Here is an 18,918-nt window from a genome sequence, read left to right on the forward strand (position 1 = left end):
CAGATAAGGAAATTGAAGCTCAGAGAGGATGAGCAATTTGCCCAGAGTCACTCAGCAAAAAACAAACAAAAAATAGTTTTCCTCCATGGTAATTGTCATCCTCTGATATAAACTATCTTAGCTTTTTTTTTTTTTGCCTCCTTCATTAAAAAGTAATGGCCCCAAGATCGACGTTTCCTATGGCCCACTCTGTTCTTTGGGGCACGGGGTTAGAGCCGATCCACAGGCAAAAAGAGCCCTTCAAGGCTGAAGCCCAGAAGGAGCTGCCTAGGATCTGAATGCCCATCTTCACCGCCTCGGACTTCACATTTCAGTAACTCTGGTGCCATCCTGATTAGTCCCCGTGGGGTCCCTGAGACATAGGACTTTCTTGTTGCTACTTTCTTTTCAGCTCACTGGAAAATAACTAAGGATCGACAGAAAAATAGCAACAGCTTGTGCAGTTTCAGTTCCACATGCATTTTATTCTAAATGACAATATTTAACAACAAAATTGCTTCATTTCAACCTCATTGCATTCCTTCAAGTGGGAGTACTATAATTTAAAAATAATAAATGCAACAGAGTGAATATATTGCTTTCATTAATCCCCAATACTGCTTATTTTCAGCACTTTTAAATTATTGGGGTGTGCTCAATAGATTTAGTTGAAGTGGAAAAAGAATCATTCAAATTTCAGACCATTTGCAATGATCAATTTATCCGATGTTTTCCAGTCAAGCAACTGAACTTCAGGGCAGCATTTAGTTAGAATGATTTCCTCCTCACCCCCTGCCTGGTATGAAACAGTGAATTAGTCAAGTAAAAATGTCTGTGGAATTGAAGGTGCTATAAACAAGGGCGTCATCGCCTCTGAGTGATCAGCCAGCACTGGGGATGTTGATGGCATGTCATAGTGTCCCAAGGACATCCACAGTGACAGTGGAAACTTTCTTTGTGTCCTAAGTGAGGGGAAGAATTAAGGCAATAATCTAAACACTTTACTCTTTACTTCTAACCTTTTTTGGCTTGATTCCCCCCAAAAAAAGAAAAACAAAAACAAAAACACACAAAATTTTAAGGTCCATAAGTACCACAACTTGAGCACTAAGTTGCTAGATAAAGTACAGGATACCTCATTAAATAAAATTCCATAAACAGATAAACACTGAGCAACTGTTTAGGAGAAGTCTGTCTCAAATATTGCATCCTGGATTTTTGTTTGCTAAGGTTTGCTAAGTCTAGTAATTCTATTGAGGAGCAAGATCTTGTGTCTTATTAACCTACTTGCTGCTGTTGTTTTTATTTATTTTTAAGTTTTGCTGTGGGGTGCCTGTGCTTGCCAAAGAGAGATGAGGTTGGGAGAGGTCAGTTACCCCCCAGCAGGATGGCCACACCACAATCTCTTCTCCTCTATTCTCCCTGTCGGGATTGTGGAAACACATGCACAAGTGCCACTTCTGGGACTTGAACTTCTAAGTCAGCCCTAACCACTCACACCACTGGCTGACCTGAGTGCTGCTGTTATTCAGATGTGCATGGAGGTGACTAAGTATAAGGGCTGGGATTTTTTGTTTGTTTGTTTTGTTTTGTTTTGTTTTGTTTTGAGAGGTTTTTGCTATAGGGCACGTGCGCTCGCCAGACAGACAGAGACAGACAGAAAGCGAGAAATCACCCCCTAGGGGGGATGGCCACGCCACAGTCCCTTCTCCTCCATTCTCCTCTTGGGATCTTGGGCACGCACGCACATGCACCCGGCGTGAGTTTAAGCCACCGGGTCCAGGACTCGAACCACAGTCAACTACATGGGAGTCCAGCGACACAGCCATTATGCTAACTGCCAGTCCCCAAGGGCTGGGATTTTCTGAGCGATGACTCTATGCTGAGCATTATTCTGTGCGATCATCCAGCCCTCTCAGCAGTCCTGTCAGAGAGGTGTCTCATTACCCATTTTACAGATTCTGGGGAATGAAGCTTAGGAAGGTTAAGGTACTAGCTTAAGAAATCAGCAAATGTGGTGGTGGCTGGGAGTTGTACAAAGACCTTTCCCTATTTGCCTACACCCTTATACTTTCTGATCAAATAGAACTAATGCCCAGTTGCAGGTAGGATCACATGTCTCTCACTTTTCTTAAAAGATAAGAATACGGTCTTACGTTTATATGGATGTAGTCAGATTTGAGTTTGACCATGTCATTTGAGACACGCATGCAGAACGCATTTTTCTGGCAAATGGACTGACAGAATCCTCTTATCATTCAAAGGAAACTCCCAATTCTGGGAAAAAAGATGAATTCAGGGTATGAAGTGCAATGGCACTATAATTGAACAAAACTTCAAATGGGCGAAAGCAGTTTCTATATAACTGTTTTGAATTCAGTAAAAATGGCTATTTCATTTTCTTTTAAATTCATCCTGGTGTGCCTTGAGACTTTAAAATTTAATTTCAAGGTTTTTTTTTTTTTTTTTGAGAGATTTTCACTGTAGGGCGCGTGCGCTCGCCAGACAGACAGAGAGAGACATAGAGACAGAAAGCGAGAAATCACCCCCCAGGGGGGATGGTCACGCCGCAATCCCTTCTCCTCCATTCTCCTCCTGGGATCTTGGGCACGCACGCACACGCACCCGGCGTGAGTTTTAAGCCACCGGGTCCGGGACACGAACCGCGGTCGACTACATGGTAGTCCAGCGACATAGCCATTACGCTAACTGCTGGTTCCCAATTTTGAGGTTTTTAAATGACAAATTTGCTTCAACTTAGGTTCCATCTCTTAATTGGACAATGAGCAAGTCCATTTTAAACAGGCCAAGATTCATGCTTAGGGTGTCATGATAAACATTTCCCCTTAAGTATCTAATTATTGAAAAGATGATGAAGCAACATTTTGCGAAAATTCAAAAGAAAAAAATAGCGCCCACGACATAGCCCAATTGTTTTCATTCTTGCACATTTCTTTCCTGTTACTGATTTCTGAAGTGGCCAGAACTGACAGAGATTCCACAGTTCTTGTTAGAAATGAATTCTTGGTTTCTGTCAAGAAGAAACTGCCTACATAGATAGAAAAAAAAAAAAAAAGGCAGATGAGGAAAGAAAACCCATCTTGCAGTTTGAAGCAATTCTTTGTTGTTCTTTTTTAAAAATTCCATAAACAGGGCATGCAACGAAGTGTTAAATAGCTTTTTTCCCATTTCACCATAATTCTTCCATCTTCATGGTGAAGGCATTGAGGACCTGAAACTGGTTTCTGGATTCTGAGATCAGGGAATCTAAGCACCTGCTGAAGTTTTAACTGGAAGAGGCTGACACTCAGATGGGACTGCTCAGTTCCCCAGAACTCATTTCCTGCACATCTACCGGGCACCTGGCACTGGGGTCAATACTAGCAAACACACACTGAACTTGCACTCGCCAGGCTGTGGCAGGAGCCCGAATCGTGGTGGACAGACAACATTGTGCTAATGGACCAGAGTGACTGACGGGACAAGACGCAAGATCCAGCTGTCTCGATTCTTCCAAAAGACAAGACCCAGGATGGGTTCACACTTTTCAGCAAGGACTGTGGCTGTTCGGTCCCACCTTTTCTCTTCAGTCTGTTGATAGTACTCTTCAAAATGAGAAGATTGGTAAAAATACTTAAAACGACCTTTTCCCAGACAGTTAAGGGAATTCAACACCAGCTATGGTAGTAATTCCACAGTCTGTCCAGCCCTGCAATGAGTGCAGGGTCCATGGAGGAGCGAGCTACACCAGCCAAAAGTGAAATGATTTCCATTTCCACTTGGAAGCCACGGCCCCCATGAAAATAAACATTGAATCAGTTCCTTCCTTTTAGTCCATGTTCCATTAGAATAACTACGGTAGGTGACATTTTTCACATTTTAATTGGTGTTTTGCTGATTTTATCAGAATTTCTGCTGATCAAAGCAAGTTGGCTATTTATTTATTTTGCAATGAAGCTAACCGTTCACTGCAAGTTTAATGTACTGTAATGAATTTTAAATATTTCTCGTCGTCGGATTACAAAGTGTTTGAATCAAGACATCCTTGTTACACTTAAATTATTAATTACTCAAATGGACAAGAGGTAACTTTCAGATATAATGTCACATTTTAAATGGATCTGAATAGGAGGAAAATGTTGGGTCTGCAGTAGACGATGTCAAGAAAATCATAATGTTTCCCTCTGTAGTCTGCTTAATCCACTCGTACCTGCTTGGTTTTTAGGCGTATGATAAATACTTTCATTATTAGTTTATTTTCAGTAGCTTACAGAACAATAAGTTTTTATGTTATTTACACTCCAGTGACTTTGGTTTAATTGGCTTCTTTTATGTTATTTATATAAATATAAATCATACTGGGTTTTAAAGTATTAATGATGCATTTTATGTTATAATTCTGTTTTTATCCAGGCTAGCACTCCATAAATTCACACCCTCTGTGGGTAACTACTTAAGGAACTTTACAAAATCTACTTCAAAAGTTGGAGCAAATGCACTCTGAACCTCAGCAGAACTCATGCAGAACTCGTGCATGGGATGAAAAGATCCAGTGAAGTACATTTCATTTGCAATTGAGTTAGCAAATTAATTTATTCAGATATTTCTGGAGGGCAGTTCTCAGGTCTGTATGCTTGGAAAACTACACAGAATTTTTTTCAAGACACTGTAACAAAGTAACAATAAAAATCCATTGAAATAAAAGGAGTTTAGGGTCAGCTGGTGACATGGTGGTTAAGGTGACTGGATCCCGCATGGCCAGCTGTGCAATTTGGGTTCCAGACACAGTAGCCTGAGAGACACCCCAGCTGCTTGTCCATGCCTACCCAAAATCCCGAGAGGAGAATGGAGAAGGGATTGTGGCATGGCCATCTCCCCGACGGATGCTTTCTCTCTAACTTTCTCTGATGAGCACATATGCCCTATAGTGAAACTAAAAAACAACACTGAGGTTTGAGCCTTGATTCTACCGGTTGCAGGAGACAGGGTTGGTCTACTCCTAAAGCCTCCTGAAATCCCACGTGTAAAGAGGTTGTTGGAAGGTCTTCTGGCTCCGTTTAAATTTCTGCACTTCTGAGTCTTTGTACACGGACATCTGGTGATCCTCAGACACTTTTCTCCCTAATCCTAAAATGCTGTTAGGACTAAATAGAATCCTTTTATGTAGCTCACATTTTAAATGAAGGTTTTAACAGGTGTAGGTCTTTAGGCTTTTCCAAGTGACTCTCTGCATACTAGCCTCGTTCAGTCATGACGAAGCCTATGAAAAATATAATAAATGGGACAGTCCTGTAGTGCAGCAGTTAAGCCTTGGGCATGGGTAGCTGGATCCCACGTGGCTGACAGTGGTTCGAATCTGGTCCCCCAACCTTGACGAGATGGAGAAATGGAAGGGAAAGGATTGCTGTGATTACTACATGTGACTACTCTCCACTGGGAGGTATGTGCTCTTTCTCTCTCAGACGAGCACGTAAGCTCTCCGTCAAATAAAACCGAGCCAGAGAGCTTTAAAAAAAAATTTTTTTTTAAATACTTCTTTTTTTCTTTTCATTCTTGATAGAGTGCACGTGTGAGTGTTAGAGGGAGGAAAGAGTACTCTCCACAGGGCCTGGTATGCTGTGAGCCCATTCCTCTGATCCTTCCCCTCACGAATCTTGAACACTGGGTCACATGTCCAGTGTAGTGAAATACTCCTTAAGCACTAAGCATTCATTTCATTTGTTTTCTTTTACTCTGGTCAGACGTGCATGTACTTTCCAGAAAGAGACAGAAGGAGAGACAGAAAGCACCCCCTAGTGGGGCTTGGTCTTACCATTCTCTCTTCTCCATGTCTCTATCCTGTTGGGATTTGGGGCACATGTGCATACGTTGCTGGTCTATTTTTCAATCTACCAGTGCTAGGATTCAAACCACACTCCTAGTCATGTAGGATCTAGCTTCCTTAACCACCAGGCCACAGAGCCAGCCTCAGCCTTTATTTTTTATGTTATTTACACTCCAGTGACTTTGGTTTAATTGGCTTCTTTTATGTTATTTATATAAATATAAATCATACTGGGTTTTAAAGTATTAATGATGCATTTTATGTTATAATTCTGTTTTTATCCAGGCTAGCACTCCATAAATTCACACCCTCTGTGGGTAACTACTTAAGGAACTTTACAAAATCTACTTCAAAAGTTGGAGCAAATGCACTCTGAACCTCAGCAGAACTCATGCAGAACTCGTGCATGGGATGAAAAGATCCAGTGAAGTACATTTCATTTGCAATTGAGTTAGCAAATTAATTTATTCAGATATTTCTGGAGGGCAGTTCTCAGGTCTGTATGCTTGGAAAACTACACAGAATTTTTTTCAAGACACTGTAACAAAGTAACAATAAAAATCCATTGAAATAAAAGGAGTTTAGGGTCAGCTGGTGACATGGTGGTTAAGGTGACTGGATCCCGCATGGCCAGCTGTGCAATTTGGGTTCCAGACACAGTAGCCTGAGAGACACCCCAGCTGCTTGTCCATGCCTACCCAAAATCCCGAGAGGAGAATGGAGAAGGGATTGTGGCATGGCCATCTCCCCGACGGATGCTTTCTCTCTAACTTTCTCTGATGAGCACATATGCCCTATAGTGAAACTAAAAAACAACACTGAGGTTTGAGCCTTGATTCTACCGGTTGCAGGAGACAGGGTTGGTCTACTCCTAAAGCCTCCTGAAATCCCACGTGTAAAGAGGTTGTTGGAAGGTCTTCTGGCTCCGTTTAAATTTCTGCACTTCTGAGTCTTTGTACACGGACATCTGGTGATCCTCAGACACTTTTCTCCCTAATCCTAAAATGCTGTTAGGACTAAATAGAATCCTTTTATGTAGCTCACATTTTAAATGAAGGTTTTAACAGGTGTAGGTCTTTAGGCTTTTCCAAGTGACTCTCTGCATACTAGCCTCGTTCAGTCATGACGAAGCCTATGAAAAATATAATAAATGGGACAGTCCTGTAGTGCAGCAGTTAAGCCTTGGGCATGGGTAGCTGGATCCCACGTGGCTGACAGTGGTTCGAATCTGGTCCCCCAACCTTGACGAGATGGAGAAATGGAAGGGAAAGGATTGCTGTGATTACTACATGTGACTACTCTCCACTGGGAGGTATGTGCTCTTTCTCTCTCAGACGAGCACGTAAGCTCTCCGTCAAATAAAACCGAGCCAGAGAGCTTTAAAAAAAAATTTTTTTTTAAATACTTCTTTTTTTCTTTTCATTCTTGATAGAGTGCACGTGTGAGTGTTAGAGGGAGGAAAGAGTACTCTCCACAGGGCCTGGTATGCTGTGAGCCCATTCCTCTGATCCTTCCCCTCACGAATCTTGAACACTGGGTCACATGTCCAGTGTAGTGAAATACTCCTTAAGCACTAAGCATTCATTTCATTTGTTTTCTTTTACTCTGGTCAGACGTGCATGTACTTTCCAGAAAGAGACAGAAGGAGAGACAGAAAGCACCCCCTAGTGGGGCTTGGTCTTACCATTCTCTCTTCTCCATGTCTCTATCCTGTTGGGATTTGGGGCACATGTGCATACGTTGCTGGTCTATTTTTCAATCTACCAGTGCTAGGATTCAAACCACACTCCTAGTCATGTAGGATCTAGCTTCCTTAACCACCAGGCCACAGAGCCAGCCTCAGCCTTTATTTCTGAAATGCCACATGAACCCTACCCAGGTGTTCTTATTGGCAGGTGCATGGTGCGAGTTGGTTCATTTGCCTTTGCCACCATCTTCTCGGGTTCCAGTCTCTAAATACCTAAAGCGTTCTGGGACATGATTTTATTCTACGGAGTGGGCCCATTGAACAAGCCCCTGGAATCCGAGATCCTCCAAGCAGAACAACTTTGGTCAAGTTGCTTAACCTCTCAGCCTTGGTTTTCTTATCTGTAGGACAGGGATAATTGGAGTTCCTGCTTTCTGGAGTTCTGCAGAATAAACGGAATAAGATATTGAGCCCAATAACTTGTTTTTAATAATGGACTGTCGGAAAAGTCGTGATACATTTTTGCATAGAATAATGGAGAAAAATATGCCATGGCTTTTCTGATGACACGATCGGTGCCCAGTAAAGGGTAATGATGGTAACACGCCTTCGGTGTAGTTAATTGAAAGTTTAGGGGGTATCAGCCAGTAAGTCATGCTGCTAACTGTGGCCCATTTCCAACTCAGATGGAAACTGCTAGGGGAATAACAGGTGTTTATTTAGTAAGACTAATGTCACTGAAGAGGAGAGAGAATGTCTGGTCTCTGCAGAACTACTACACAAAACTAGAACAATAACTGGTAGACGGTGGCAGCTGTTCTCAGTATGAATCGAACGCTCCCATAGAGAGGGTGAAGCTGATCAGCTGGGAGAAGGAAACTGAACGAGATGGTTCACTGGGTTCACCCTGCAGCTGGTAAGGGAAATCACGTCGCCATGTTGGTGAGTGTGGTCTGTGCTGACTGCCTTGCCTTAAGCAGCTCTTAGTTCGCTAGACATTTACACTTTCTCACTTTGTCTTCTTGCCAACGTGGATGCGATTGGCCTGTTTTACAGATAACATGAGTGAGGCTCAGAGTTAAGGAGTTTACCCAAAACAGAACGCAGGGCAAGTCTTCCTTCTCTGTTGTGGAACTGCTACAAGTAATTGAATGCAGTAAACATGGCTAATAATTAAAGCAACTGTCCTGCGGGTGGTATACTATTGTGAATCTCAGTTTACGAACGAGGAAACTGACGCACAGAAAGGTGAAGTAATTCGTGGGATACAGTTAGTGGAAGCCCTGGATGCGACATGGGAAAGTTTGGCTCTGGAACCCACACGCTCCACACTGCACCAGAACGGGGTCATCTCTGGCTCTCACGCTTGAGAAGGAATTACACCATCTGGTAGGCAGGTAAAACATGGATGGCTGAGATCCAACCCCCCCAGCATTTCTGACTCAGTAGGTCTGGAAAGAAGCCTAGAATTTGCATTTCCAGCAAGTTCTCAGGTGGATGCTGAGAGTGTGGAGGCCACACTTGGAAAACTGATACTCTAGACCGGGGCACATCATTGTTCAAGTACACTGTACACCTCAGGATTCTTCACCTGTGAGAGGGGGCTGGTGGGAACTGGTTAGGACTGGAAAAATCCAAGATGGCGTCCTCATTCTGGCTTGAGTGAAGAGAATCAAACCTGCCACTCCCAAATAGGCGTACACCTTAAGGCTTCTCTAGGACTCAATGAGAAGCCAGTCGTTTGAAAGGTTATAAAGGAGTTCCCTAGAGAAGCTGGTTTATGCAGCTATGGCCATTCTCAGGGGTTGGAGACGAGGAGAAAGGAAAATCTCATGGACAACCCCCATCACTACACACGTGTGATCAGTTAGAGTGATTATCACTGGAAATGGACGGCAACAAGCAAATGGAAGGGAAGGAGCTTCATCCCATTGTGTCCCTGACAGGGATGGGAGACAGCTATGGAAGGATTATATGCATGTAGATGTCTAGAACTGTGGCTCCTTTTCTGGAACTTTTAGCAATATTATTTATTCATTGTTTATTTTTTGATTATTCTTTTTTAAAAAAATAATTGCTTATTCAATTTTATTTATTCATTTATTTTAATTTGACCAGAGAGAAACAGAGAGAGAGAGAGAAAGTAGAGAGAAAATGAGAAAGCAAGCCACCAGGTCTGGGACTCAAACCACAGTCAGCCACATGGGAGCATCCAGTACTTTAACCACCATGCCACCTTCCGGTCCCCTAATTTTTTTTTATTATTATAATAAAAGTTTATTTTTTCAAACATTGCCACAAAGGCAGAACCTCATGTCGGACACACACAGACTTATGAATTTTAAAAAATAATAATAATATAGGGGCCAGCAGGTGGTATGGTGGTTAAGGGCACTGGATTCCCACATGTCTGAATGCAGTTCGGGTCCTGTACCTGGTAGCTTGCTTTCTCCCTTTCCTTTTCTCTCTCTCTCTCTCTTTCTCTCTCATCAAACTAAAAAACAAACATAGTAAATGGAATTAAATAAATAATTCTTTAAAAAATAATGCAAACTTAATTTTGTTTTTCACTTTATTTTGTAATTTTACAAGTACAGGGACATTGGTAGTAGAGGGAGGCAGCATCAGTATTTTAATGCCAAGGTGGCTGGTTGGTTACATCTGCTTAAAAATGCCCGGACAGTGGTGAACTTGTTTATTCATTTGCTGATGTGTTGCAATGAAAATAACACAGCAATAAAGAATGCAATAAAGACTTTACGCTATTATGCTCTGCTGTTTAATATTTAATATCGTTGCCCAAATTGCTCCCTTGTTTTATGCATTTATTAAATGTCATATAAAAAATACACTAATCTAACAGATATGATTGATTAAATTGTTTACTGAAAAAAAATGATGGTGATCTGACTCTTAATAGAAATCTGCTGCTTGCCTCCCACCTCCCTGAAGTCCAGGCAAACTCTGTCCACAGGTGTCCTCAATACTGTTTGCCATGCAGTGCTTTATATTCACATGTTTTTATCTTTTTAAAATGTTTATTATTTTAGATTTTTGCTTGCTGGAGAAAGAGAGAGGGAAAGTGAGAATCACCCCCCCCAGGGAGGATGGCCACTCTATAATTCCCTCTCCTCCATTCTCCTCTTGTGATTTTAGGCATGCACACACATATCCCTGGCATGTTTTTTAAGTTGCCAGGTCTCAGACTCGAGCCACAGAGTTGGCCATGTGGGACCCGGTCGGCTTAACCACCATGCCACCTGCTGGCTGTGGGCACTTGTCTTTATCAGTCTCCATGATGCCCTGAGGAAGTCATCTGCTCCATGTCAGCCTGGGTGAATGTTCAGGCCACTGAATAGAAGATATAAGGCTTTGAACCCAGGACTGAAGCTTATCAGACACTCGGATGGGAAAATACCCATTCGGAGAGGATTTCCAGAAGAAAAGGACAGGTACCTATGGACATGGAGCAGTCCACCTCAGGAGCTGGGCAGGGCCCAGGGAGTCAGAGTCTAGTCAGCCTCACTCAGACGACTTCCCTGCTCACCAAATCACTTACACTGAGTTGCCGTTTCTTTCCATCATTTATATTGACTTTCACGGAGCGACCAGAAGACCTCACACGTTTACTCTAAGGATGTGGAAATCTACTGCTCATTACGTTACACGTGTAATTCTTTTCTTTATAAAAAATTTCAAACATAAAGAAAAAATTGGATTGTCAGAAAAGTCATGGTATGTTTTTCTATGCAAAAATGCATCATGACTTTTCCAGTGACCCAATAGTAGATCTGAAAGTGGTTACAGAAGTTTACTTATTGCCATTTCTGCCTTCTGTTTGAAAAAGAAATAAATTATCAATATAGTTGAATACCCTTCCCTAACCCATTCCCCCTCCCATGATGCCAGATTTGGTCCCTAACTCTCTGACTGTCCACATTTTGTATGCTGTTAGTGCCAAGGGTCTATAAACAACATGTAATATTATTTGCAAGGTTTTCAGATATTTCATAAGTATCACATAGTATATCTCCTTTTCACACAGTGGGATCTTTTTGAAGATATAGGTGAGAAACTTTTATTGGCTCTTAGCTAAGCATCTAATTTATTGTTTTCATAGAAATTATAGAACAGATACATAACACCCGTCTCTGTGCGGTGATGACTGGAAATGTGGACTCCAGTTCATCATTCACCTTTATCAGTTGTAGGGCTTTGCTGATGCATTTTGCTTATTTATTTCATTAATACACTGTCTTGTCTTATTTTCCCTTTGCATACACTTACATTTTTAAATTATTTATTCTTTATCATTATTATTTTTTTATTATTGGCCAGTCAGTGACATCTTTATTTTGAACATGTGAATTCTCAAATGTCTAAAGTGCATTCTTGCAGCTAATAAATAGCAGCATTTATTTATAAAAACTTGAGAAATATTCAAACCAGAACTTGAAAAGTCACAATAAAAAGTGAAGTGTGTCATTATTATTATTATTATTTAATTTGACCAGAGAGAGACAGTGCGAGAGCAAGAAAGCAAGCCACCAGGTGCAGGATTCAAACCATAGGCAACCACGTGGGAGCCCAGCACCTCAACCACCATGCCACCAGCCAACCTTGAATACATAACATCTTAGCACTTGATTTCTTTTTTTTTATAATTATTTTTAATTGCCACAGGGGCACTCATGTTTACCAGAGAGACAGAGAGAAAGGGAAAAAGTATGCATTCCCCCCTCCTCATGGGACATGATCATTCCACAATCCCTTCACCTCTATTTCTTCATCCTGTCAGGATTTGGGACATGTTGTGTGCCAGTAGGAATAGGATTTGAACTGTGGACAGCCATGTGGAATCTGACTCCCTAAACTACTAGACTGTGAGTCCAACCCTATCACTAAATTTCTTAAAACATGTTGCATTTATATTCCAGTAACAAGATCTTTCTTATTTTCCACCGTTCTCTGTTCAATGCCTCCTCGGGTTATAAATTAGTCACTAACAGGTGCCACCTGTCATCACTCCTTCCAAGTCTCCAAAGTCATTAAACCCAGGACAGTTGGCAGGATTTACTCTACACTAAGCATGCCATTGTGCTTAGAATACATTTGATAAGCTTAAAGTTATAATGCATTGTCTGTGGATACCCAGAAAAATGGATACAAAGTGTGCACTGGGTTTCCATGTTAAAATACTTCCTGCCCAGAAGTGGACCCCTGTAGTGTATTCCCTAGCCCAGAAGTTGTTTTCAGTAGTAGAAAGAGCCTTAGGATTTTGGGCTGATGAGCATACATAACAATATTTCCATATTTTGGAACCAAAATGATTGTACAGCAAATGATAAGAAGCCTGGGGAAGTTATTAACAATTTAAAAATTTACCACTAGTGTAAGAATGTTAATTCTGCCTCCAAAAAGGAGCATAGAAATGATGTATTTTATGGACAAGGTTTTTTTGTAGCTGCAAGTGTGACTCTCAAACATATTTTGTATAGTATAATATTAAAATTTCAGTTTGGATTTTACTTCTTGAGCCTTTGCTCAGTTTCCTTCCAACTTATAAACACAACTCTAGGATTTTTGTTGAACCCAGTTATTTCTGAACCCAGTTTTGAGTGTATCAAGAGCTCACTACCAATAGCTAAGGCACCTGAGTTTAGGTAGAGGAAGGCCTTTATTTTTTTAAGTGGTTTTTGCCTTAGGGCACATGCACTTGCTGGGGAGAAAGACAGAGACATTGAGAGGGAAAGTGAGAAATCACCCCCCAGGGGGATGGCCATGCTACAGTCTCTTCTTCTGTGTTCTTCTCTCGAGATTTGAGGTATATATGCACTAGCTCCAGGTTGCCAAGTTCAGGACTCGAACTGCAGTCATCCATGTGAGACCCAGTATCTTAGTCACCACGCCCCCTGTTAGCCCAGCAACTTTGTCATAAGTAACTTTGTAATCTGCGAGTAGCATCACTTTCCCTAAAGGCAGTCATTGTGAACACACATGAACCCAACTTCTTAGGGCTCTAATAGCTACCTTGACAATCTGTGTCACCCTTAAAAATAACCAAGTGAGACTCCAGACAGGAGTCAAGAAGAATTACATATTAATTTTAGTAGAAAACAGCATTTCTAAGTTTTATTAGCAGGTGAGGAGATATTTGAATAGGGAAATATTTGATCAAAATATTTCTAAATACAGAGAAATGAATATAATTTGTTACTTGAAGCAAATAATAAATATGAATCTTAATACCTTATTGATATTTATGTGTTCAAATAAGGGTCCCCTTTTCCCACCCTCCCTTGGTTATCACTACAATATAATGTAGCTTCATTAAAACACTGACCTTAATGCAGTCATACATCACCCCACTTATCTAAACGTGTATTCTCTCATATATCAAAAACACTAGTGAGCTTGTGGTGTATTGTTTAGACACTCTTGGGCACTGGAAATCCAAGGATGAGTAAGATGAGTAAGACCTTTACCATACTGTCAATAAATGTGTAGCTCAGGTGCACACACAGAATTAGAAAGAGATAGTTTAGTAAAACGTGATAACAGGTGTGGCTGAGGAATATAGAAAGTGTTATGGAAACACTGATAAGAGCAAGTAATCCCGCCTGAAACCATCCAAGGAAGAAACAAGAAGTTACATTTGAACAAAAGTAGCTCAAGAAGGTTCCTGGATGGTTAAGGTGCTGGACTCTCACAGGACCAACTGTGGTTCGAGCCCTGGACTCAGCAGCTTGAAAATCACACCAGGTGCATGTGTGTGCCCCAAATCCCAAGAGGAGAATGGACGAGAAGGGATTGTGGTGTGGCTATCCCTCCTGGGTGGTGATTTCTCACTTTCCCTCTCTCTATCTGGCAAGTTTTGCCCTATGGCAAAAACCTGAAAAAAGGAACAAAGCAGTTTCTGACTCCTCAGGCATCAAGAGCCCTTGGTCTCTCTCCCCAGAATAATATATACTTACCTCTATTACGTATTTATAATCATATCTCATTGCAGTTAGTGATTCTCATGCCCGTTTACTAGAGAGCACTCCTTGAGGACAAAAGTATGTTCTATTTCACTTTAAATCCTTAGCATTTCACGCTGAGTAGGAGTTCAAAAAAACATTATTCTGTTTAGATTGTTCTCTTCCCGATTGAAAGAAAGAATGATTTTTAAATATGGTTAATCTATGTGTAGATTTTTTTCTTTTTCTAATCAACTGAGTTTTATTTGTTGTATAAACCACCTAACATCTTTCAGGTGAAAAAAATACTAAATTTGAATAAAGATATTACAAAATGAATTAGAGCCCAATAAAAATTAGCTTTGGGGAGGGAACATAATTCTACTCAATTAAGGCAAACATCTTTATAGACCACAGATTAGTTTATCTTTAACACCCATCATGCCTTGAATTCGTAGGGAATAGGTTCCAGTAGCTCAGGCTCCTTTCCATTGGTTCTTGCAAAGTGTGCTTCCCTGGGCTGGAGCTTTAGTTGAACCCAGGTACCTTTCTCTTTGGCTTCCTTCTTTTTCTGGTCATTTTCCTTCACACGTTTTAGGAAGCCATCTCTGCTCTTCGAATGCTCAATATGCACATTAATTCTCTTGGCAAGAATCTTGCCCTTAACTTGTTTGTTTACAGCACTGCCAACAGCATGCTGGCTAACATTGTAGACTCTTCCAGTTTTGCCATGGTCATGTTTGTGGGGCATTCCTTTTTGAACAGTACCCCTTCCCTTGATGTCTACAATATCACCTTTCTTGTAGATTCACATATATGTCGCCAAAGGAACCGCTCCATGTTTTCTAAAAGGCCTAGAGAACATGTATTGGGTGCCTCTCCTCTTGCCCTTTGTGTTCGTCATTTTCCTTTGTGTTCGTCATTTTGGTGAATTACTTGAAGGTGGCGGTTCAGGCCCAAAGGAAGCTCTACGTGTAGATTTTGTTAACTAAATTCTGACTTGAGCTACTCTCAGTCTTTTGGAAATTTCACATCACATAAAATAATACCCAACCTGAAAACCTGGGGTATATAATGTTGTAGGCAGTTGGTCATCTTTGCTCTCTCTTTTGAAAATGTTATTTATTTCTTCCATGAATGAGAAAGGGTGCTAAAGAAACAGAGCCCTGTCCGCCCATCAGCCAGCCTGGGTAGTGAGCAGTGCATGCCCAGGGCGCCCAGGGAGGCCTCCGCCCAGGAACCTCCATGTGGGCCGGCCCCACAGAGTGCCACCACCTGGCCTGCGTTCTCTTCACACAGTTTTAGGGAGACATTAACTGAAGGAAAAACAGCGATACAATATTAAACGTGTATTTGGAGCCTCAAGGCTGAGAACTTCCCTCAAATGCTAAACAAAGCTCCGGTTGCTCGTTTAGCGTGGTCACTTGGTGGCGGTGGCGGGTTAACGAGATTTCCAAATTCTAGACTGAAGTCTTAGTCTTAAAAGCACAGTGCCAGTTTTGTGACACCAACTTTCCAGCTTCTACTTCAACCAAAATAGCAGCTGACCGGTAGCTACACTTGTATTAACAAAAATGGAAGCCATCTCTTCATTCCCCTTACTTTTTTCCTCTTTTATTATTCTTTTTTTTCACTATAGATTGTTTGTACTTGCTGGAGACAGAGAGAGAGGAAGAGTGACAAAGACACCCCCATCCCTGAGGAGGAATGGCCATGAAACAATCCTTCTCTTCTCTTGGGACTTTTGGCTCTTTTAACTTTTTTTTTTTTTTTAAGTTTTTGGCACAAGGCATATGTATTCACCAGAAAGGGACTGACAGACAGAAAGTGAGAAATCATTCTCCAGGAGGTACGGCCACGTCCCACGCCCTTCCTCATTCTCCTCTCGGGACTTTAGGTGTGGATCCACACATGTTCAGTGTGAGTTTCAAGTCACCAGGTCCAGGACTCGAACTGTGGTCTGCCATGTGGGAGCCTAACATCTTAACCACGACACCACCTGCTGGTTCCGCTGGCTCCACTTTTTACATTTAAAGAAAGCAGTCACACCATAACTACAGAAGGCCACCAGGAAAGTCTTTCATGAAAGAAGAGCCAGGAGAGAACAAATTGGTAATTGTCATTATTTGCAGATGATGTGATTATGTATGTAGAAAATTCAAAATTAATACATATCTTTGTATTTAAGAAAAAGAAACTCACAGGCTGGAGTATAAATGTTAGTTTTAGTTCTAGGCTTATCTATAGAGAAAGGGCATAATAGAATGAAAGAAATCGTAATAGAAACAAGAAAACTTCTCTGAATATCCCTTATTATAAATAAGTTTTGTCTTAGGAGTCATAACATATTTTACATATTCAAAAATTAAATACAAAAGAAAAAATGCTTAGTAATTACAAACCAGTGAACACTAATGAAATTAATCTTTCATACTGTTTTGGTGGGGGCCAGTAGATTGTGTGGTGGTCACATTCCTGGACTCACACATGGCCAACTGTGGTTCACGTCCCAGACCTGGTGACTTGAAAGTCATACCAGGTGCGTGTATGTGCGTGCCCAAGATCACGGGAGGAGTGTGGAGGAGAAGGGATTGTGGTGTGGCCATCCCCACGACCAGGTGATTTATCACGTTCCCTCTCACTGTTTCTCTCTATCTCTCTCTCTCTGTCTCTGTCTCATGAGCACACATGCCCCAAGGTAAAAACCAATGGAAAAAAATTTAAAAAAAAAACTATTTTAGTGCCATAACCACATGTAGGACATAATTATTTCAAGTAATATCACAATATAGTGTTTTGACCATAAATCTTCATGGAATATATTCTGAATACAAAAGAGGTGTAAATGGGGCCAGCAGGAGGTGTGGTGGTTAAGGTGCTGGATTCTCACATGGCCAACTGCAGTTTGAATCCCAGTCCTGGAAGCTTTCTTTCCTTTTCTCTCTCTCTGCCCCTTCCCTCCACCTCTCTCTGGGGGTGTACATGCCTTATAGCAAAATTTAAAATGATAGTAATACATTTTTTAAAAAAAGAAAGCTGCAGAGAAATCACAAATTTTACTTGGTACTCTTAGTAGTAGTATATTTATTTAATTTGAATACATATGTACACATACATGTAGATAGTAGGGTAATATACCTAAGTGTGTTATGTTATTAAGAATCAAAACTTTTAATAGAGGAGAAAATAATTAAAGAACCTCAGAAAGTTATATAAAAATCTTGTGGTGTTGGGCCAGCCAGATGACATGGTGCTTAATGTGGCTGGATTCCACGTGGCCGACAGCACGGTTCAAATCCTGGACGTGAAAGCTTGAAAAACACACTGGGGATGAGTGCGTGAGTGCCCAGAATCCCTGGAGGAGAATGGAAGAGAATGATGGGGTGATCTCCTCTGGGGTGCTTTCTCACTCTCCCTGTCCCTGTCTCTCTTTAGCAAGTGCACATGCCCTGGAGCAAATTTTAAAAAAAAAATCTTGTGATGGTAAATTTGAATTGACGATGTTAATATAAACTGGTTATTTTGTTTTCTTTGTAAAAAGTGTTCATTTCCCGGGAACAGCAGATGGCATAACGGTTACTTAGCTGGACTCCCACATAGTTGACTGTGGTATGAGTCCCGGACCCAGCGACTTAAAACTCATGCCAAGCACATGTGCGTGCATGCCCAAGAATCCAAGAGGAGAATGGAGGAGAAGGGATTGTGATGTGGCCATCCCCCCAGGGGGGATGATTTCTCACTTTCATCTCTCTGTCTGTCTCTCTAGCGAGTACATGTGCCATATAGCAAAAATTCACCCCCTTGCAAAAAAAAAAAAAAGTGTTCATTTCCTAAGTCATTCCACTGAAAAAGTATGAAAAAGTTGTGCAGTGACAACAAGCATATCTTGCTCTAATATTGTGATTTCTAAAAAGAAAAAAACAAAAGAAAGAAACAATCCAACCAAGAAAGGATTGCAGGTCTAGGGCAACAAGTTGACAAGGTAAGTCTGGGGTATCTTGTGCCTAAAAACACTGGTGCTATCAAAGTCTAGTGTGTCATGCCAAAGGGACACAAGAGTCAACATGAAGGGGCTTCCTTGGTTAAAAATGGGAAATTTGGGGGACCAGCAGATGGAATAATATGTAGCCAACTATGGTTCAAGTCCCAGACCTGACAGTTTCAAGCTCATAGCAGGTGTGTGTGTGTTTGTGTGCATGCCCAAAACCTGAGAGGAGAATGGGGGAGAAGCCATCCCCCCTAGGGGGGTGATTTCTCGCTTTCTGTCTCTCCGTCTTTTCGGCAAGCACATGTGCCCTATACCAAAAACTCTTTCTTAAAAAAAAAAAGTGGGAAATTTTGGGGACCAGCAGGTGACATAGTATTTAAGGTGATGACTTCCACATGACTGACGGGAGTTTGAGTCTTGGACCCAGTGGCTTGGAAATCACGCAGATGCATTTGCACGTGTGCCCAAAATCCCGAGAGAA

Source organism: Tupaia chinensis, unplaced genomic scaffold (genome assembly GCF_000334495.1).
Source record: "Tupaia chinensis unplaced genomic scaffold, TupChi_1.0 Scaffold000063_1, whole genome shotgun sequence".
Classification (NCBI taxonomy): Eukaryota; Metazoa; Chordata; class Mammalia; order Scandentia; family Tupaiidae; genus Tupaia; species Tupaia belangeri.